This window comes from Chlorocebus sabaeus, chromosome 16 (genome assembly GCF_047675955.1).
Source record: "Chlorocebus sabaeus isolate Y175 chromosome 16, mChlSab1.0.hap1, whole genome shotgun sequence".
Taxonomy (NCBI): Eukaryota; Metazoa; Chordata; class Mammalia; order Primates; family Cercopithecidae; genus Chlorocebus; species Chlorocebus sabaeus.
Window position 1 is genome coordinate 61770558 of NC_132919.1, and position 6000 is coordinate 61776557.

The window sequence follows — 6000 nt, forward strand, 5'->3', positions numbered from 1 at the left end:
CCAGCACTTTGGGAGGCCGAGACGGGCAGATCATGAGGTCAGGAGATCGAGACCATCCTGGCTAACAAGGTGAAACCCCATCTCTACTAAAAAAAATACAAAAAACTAGCCAGGCGAGGTGGCGGACGCCTGTAGTCCCAGCTACTCGGGAGGCTGAGGCAGGAGAATGACGTAAACCCGGGAGGCGGAGCTTGCAGTGAGCTGAGATCCAGCCACTGCACTCCAGCCTGGGCGACAGAGTGAGACTCCGTCTCAAAAAAAAAAAAAAAAAAAAAAGGTATAATATGCAGATCAAGACCTAGAGATTAAATACAGACTTCTAGATAGGCTGCTGCTTGGAATAATTATATTCTTTTTGTATTTATTTTTATTATGTTTCCAGGAAGAGGAAGATCAAAATGTTGTGCCGGAAACTACCTCTGAAGGCTACACCTTCCAAGTTCAGGATGGAGCTCCTGGGACCTTTACCTTTTAGATCACGTAGCTGAGGCATACATTTGTTGTGTACCATGTTTGGTATTTTGTCTTATTGTTTCTCTACTAAGAACTCTTTTTAAATGTGGTTTGTTATTGTAGCACTTTTTACACTGAAACTATACTTGAACAGTTCCAACTGTACATACTGTATGAAGCTTGTCCTCTGACTAGGTTTCTTATTTCTATGTGGAATTTCATATCTTGCAGGATCCTGTAAATAAACATTAAAGTCCACCCTTTTCTTTACTTCACCATGCCTGTGTGTGGCTTTCTAATTTGGAGCCTTTAATGTCGCTGGTGAAAGGTAACCCATCCGAATTGGTGTGATGAACCAGAGTAGTCCTGGCTGCAGTTTTTACAGAAGAATGAATAACATTTTCCAGAAACCCTCAGCCAGTGTCTCCTTAAGTCTCCTTGGCCAGGGAGATGGGCTAAACACCTTATATTTAATCATAAATCTCTCCTGGAGCTACAAGCGGAATTCATTCCTCCCAAACTTCAAGGGTGAATGGGATTCCAAGGTCAATCATGGCTGCACATGGGCCTCATCTGGGAAAGTACCCAGTTCTGTTTAGTTGATGAGGGGCGTGAGGGTCCACCTTTGGTCTTTTTAAAAAATGCATTCCCAAGGGCTCCTGTACAGTGTAGGTTGATAGACACTATTCTTTTTGAGATGGAGTCTCACTCTGTTGCCCAGGCTAGAGTGCAGTGGCACGATCTTGGCTCATTGCAACTTTTGCCTCCCAGGTTTAAGCGATTCTCTTCCTCAGCCTCTTGAGTAGCTGGGATTACGAGCACCCATCACCATGCCCGGCTCATTTTTGTGTTTTTAGTAGAGATGGGGTTTCACCGTCTTGGCCAGGCTGCTCTTGAACTCCTGGCCTCCTGATCACCCACCTCGGCCTCCCAAAGTGCTGGAATTATAGGTGTGAGCCACCACATCCAGCTGATAGCCACCACTCTTAAGGAATGTGCTGTCACTGGAACAGGCAATGGATTCTGAGTGGAAACCACAAAGTGTTACCTACAGTAGTACCACGTAAGTCTTAGGAAAAGTGAAATGCTCACTGCAACCTCCACCTCCTGGGTTCAAGCAATTCTCCTGCCTCAGCCTCCCGAATAGCTGGGATTATAGGTGTGTGCCACCACAACCAGCTTATTTTTGTAGTTTTAGTAGAGACGGGGCTTCACCATGTTGGCCAGGATGGTCTCGATCTCTTGGCCTCATGATCCACTGCCTTGGCCTCCCAAAGTGCTGGGATTACAGGCGTGAGCCACTATGCTCAGCCAAGACATCTTTTCAAGTCAGTAGTAATATACTGCAACAAGTCTCCATTTACCTTCTTGGCTACAAACACAAGGATTTTCTTCCCCTAGTTCATCAACATGCATATAAATATATTTTGCCTTTTGCAGGTAACAGTTGTGTTTTAAAATCCTTCCATGGAATGATGTTTAATCCTTACCTTATTTAGGTATAGAGCACTGGCTAATACTTATTTGAAGCACCCCCTACAGCCAAGTTGCTAAAATGGGACACTAGGCCGGGTGCGGTGGCTCACGACTATGATGCACTTTGGGAGGTTGAGGCAGGCAGATCACTAGAGGTCAGGAGTTTGAGACCAGCCTGGCCAACATGGTGAAACCCTGTCTCTACTTTAAAAAAAACACACACACAAAACAAAAATTAGTGGGATGCGGTGGTGGGTGCCTGTAATCTACTTGGGAGGCCGAGGCAGAAGAATCGCTTGAACCTGGGTGGCGGAGGTTGCAGTGAGCTGAGATCGCGCCATTTCACTCCAACCTGGGAGACAGAATGAGACCCTGTCTCAAAAACAAAACAAAAACACACAAAAAAACAACAAAAAATAAAATGGAGCACTAAACCCCTGTGTTACACATGGTCCTCGTAAGCATAGAGCATTTTGTTTGGAACCATGGATTACTTTCTCAGCTTTTCCTGTACAAAGGCTGCCATAAAGGGAAGGGGGAAGAGACATTAACAGTACAGACGGCCCTTTCTTTCCTACTTACTTGCTCCTCTCTTCCTCTCCCCAACTCGAGTCCCTTCTTGGATACTGAATCCAAAAGTCTTCAGCTTGAGAAAAGGTGATGGGGAAGGAAACCTGGACATCCTAGATTTTTGCTTTAACATGGGAGAGTTTTAATGGCTTCAGAGGGACTGGTGTAAAAGACAGGATAGAAAGTGTAAGGTCTGGATTTGTTAAAGGAGGCATGACTCAATAGTGAGGTAATGAGCAGGAGATAGCTGGTTTCCAAAAAAGTTTTTTTTCATATTTTAGATAAAATGCTTAACATGCTAGTTTCCTTGGAGTCGTTAGATCCATAGAGGCATTGGGAGATTTTTATTTAATTTATATGTGGGTAACTTAATATCTTTGAGAATGACAGAATGACTTTATAACCAGCTTGATTTGTAAAAGTCACGATAAAAACATTATGTAGCCACCAACTTCTCCCTCTTGTAGTGTTAATGTCTAAATTGCCAGTGATTTATTAATGTACTAACATTTTTAGTTTCCTAGTAGTTTGAAATCTCTTTATTTTTTCTTTTTTCTTTTTTTTTTTTTTTTTTGAAACGGAGTCTCGCTCTTGTTGCCCAGGCTGGATGGAGTTCAGTGGCGTGATCTTGGCTCACCGCAACCTCAGCCTCCCGGGCTCAAGCAATTCTCCTGCCTCAGCCTCCCGAGTAGCTGGGACTACAGGCTCCCGCCACCACACTTGAGTAATTTTTTTTTTCTTTTGAGACGGAGTCTCGCTCTGTCTCCCACGCTGGAGTGCAGTGGCGCGATCTTGGCTCACTGTAATCTCCACCTCCCGGGTTCACGCCATTCTCCTGCCTCAGCCTCCCGAGTAGCTGGGACTACAGGCACCCGCCACCGCGCCCAGCTAATATTTTGTATTTTTAGTAGAGATAGGGTTTCACCATGTTAGCCAGGATGGTCTTGATCTCTTGATCTCGTGATCCGCTGGCCTCAGCCTCCCAAAGTGCTGGGATTAGAGGCGTGAGCCACCGTGCCCGCCAATTTTTGTATTTTTAGTAGAGATGGGGTTTCTTTCTTTCTTTCTTTCTTTCTTTTCAAGACAGAGTTTCACTCTTGTCGCCCAGGCTGGAGTCCAGTGGCGCGATCTTGGCTCACAGCAACCTCCATCTCCCAGGTTAAGCGATTCTCCTGCCTCAGCCTCCCAAGTAGCCAGGATTACAAGTTCCTGCCACCACACCAGGCTAACTTTTGTATTTTTATTAGAGATGGGGTTTTGCCATGTTGGCCAGGCTGGTCTCAAACTCCTGACCTCAAGTGATCCACCCGGCTTGGCCTCCCAAAGTGCTGGGATTACAGGTGTGAGCCACCGTGCCCGGCCATCTAGCAGTTTGAAACGTCATTTAAGACTTTGATAGTGTCACAGAGCGCGGGGCCGGCGGAGAGGAAAGCTGGAGGCACGGGTGGTTGGCAGGAAGTGGGACTGGTGCCTGGCAGATGCGGTGGTAACGATAGGTACTGGTTTTGGATTAGGAATTGTTTTCTCACTTACCTTCTTTAAAAGAAGAATGTGGCCATTAGCCTTCAGTTCTGGCATGGGATTAGAAATGGCTTACTCCAACTGTCAGCATGATTTCCAGGCTCCATATCTTCTACATGGAGAATATGTCAATGAGCAGGAGCAATGACTTCACTTGAGAACATCCCAGTGGGAGGACAGGAGAAATCATATTTACTCCTCAGGAATACTGAAGTGCCCTGGAGTAAGCTGTCATTCTTCTGTAACAATGTTATCAGCAATGCTTTAAACTCCAGCACCTGGTTATGTATTTGAAATCAAGTCTGTTTCTTGTTTTGTATTTTCCCTCTGGAAATTGTAGGGAGGTGGTCTTCAATAAATTAAACAAAAAAAAGGAAAAAAAAAAAAAAGACTTTGATAGGCTGGGCATGGTGGCTCACGCTTTTAATCCCAGCACTTTGGGAGGCCGAGGCAGGCAGATCATCTGAGGTCAGGAGTTCAAGACCAGCCTGCCCAACATGGCAAAACCCTGTCTCTACCAAAAATACAAAAAATTAACTGGGCGTGGGGGCAGGAGGTGGATGTTGCAGTGAGCCAAGATTGCACCACTGCACTCCAGTCTGGATGACAAGAGCAAGATTCCATCTCAAAAAAAAAAAAAAAAAAAACTTTGATAAATTATATATGTCTTTACCTATAACTTTCATTTTTGTATTTGTTTTTGTTGTAAGCAAGAGAGGAAAGGTAATATTCCTAATATCATTTGGCAATTATCAAAGTAAAAACTGCTAACACTTATTTTGCTTGTTGAAATAATCTTAAAAGGGTAACATTAAAAGATTGGACATCAGTGTGAAACATTTCACGAAGTATTGATTCTTTCATTGCTATATTGCATTAATCAAGTAGCTTGATTATTTTTAGAACAAAGGAAACCAACATTCTGTTTCCTAATGTTGATTTTTTTTTTCTCTCATCCTCAATCTTTCTGTGGCTGCATCATCACTGAAGAAAAAGCTCAGGATAATTTTTTGTTATTGTAAATCTTCATTGTTAAGTAAGATTTTTATTTCAGCATTCGGCCTCTTTAATTGCGTAACAGCAGTAACAGCAAAGTCAGTTTTGTTCATATGAGCCACTGGAAACCTTGTCAGATACAGGACCCAAGTTCAGAAGGCCATTAAGGCCTGGCTGCCCCTTACCCCTCTCCACCCTTGCTGGAGCTTGCCAAAACCCGGTGGACTGATTTTGGAAAGCCCTTGAAACATGTCATTTCATTAATGGTGCTTTCTTTTGGGATTGGGCTGTTGACCTAATTTGTGATGAACAAAACCCAGCCAAATCATGCAGCCTCCCTCTAACTCCCCATGGGAAAGTGTTAGAGAAAAGCGTTTTAGCAACATCACCCATTTAAGTTTCATAACCCCAGCTAATAAAGATGATAAGAAACACCCAAGCTATCAACTAGGGTTTTCTGAGGGCAGAAGTACAATTTAATTTTGAGCACTTGCATGTTAAACGACATGTGGTTGGCCTAGTTTGAAAGCTAATTCTAGTGTCTGTAAATGCTCAGTTCCTCCTAAATATTTGGGACAGTTTCATAACATTGTGTAGGAGGTGTATGCATCGAACCCTCTTAAACTGATCCGTTCGTGCATTCCAGGCTTTTCACAATTGTCAATGTCTTTTCCCATCCTAGTTGTGGGAGGTAGCATGGTGCAGTGAAATAGACTGGTATTTAAGAGCCAGATCCGTCTGAATTCAAATCCTGCCTCTTTATTATGTCAGTGAAAGACCTTTTGGTGGGGCAGCTAAGTGCCTGGCATAAGAAAAGTATAGACACTAATTCCTATATAATAGAAATATCCCAGATAAGTATTATAGCTATTCCAAATTTTTGTTGTTGGGAATAGCCATAATAACTGAAGAAGCAAAGTCTCGCTATGTTGCCCAGGCTGGTCTCAAATTCCTGGCCTCAAGCTATCCTCCTGTCTCAGCTTC

The 6000-nt window shown here is 43.6% G+C and overlaps 1 pseudogene; it reads left to right on the forward strand.

Moving 5' to 3' along the window:
* Positions 1–2377: 2377 nt before the first annotated feature.
* Positions 2378–4183, forward strand: LOC103243841 (MICOS complex subunit MIC10 pseudogene; annotated as a pseudogene).
* The last annotated feature ends 1817 nt before the right edge of the window (positions 4184–6000 follow it).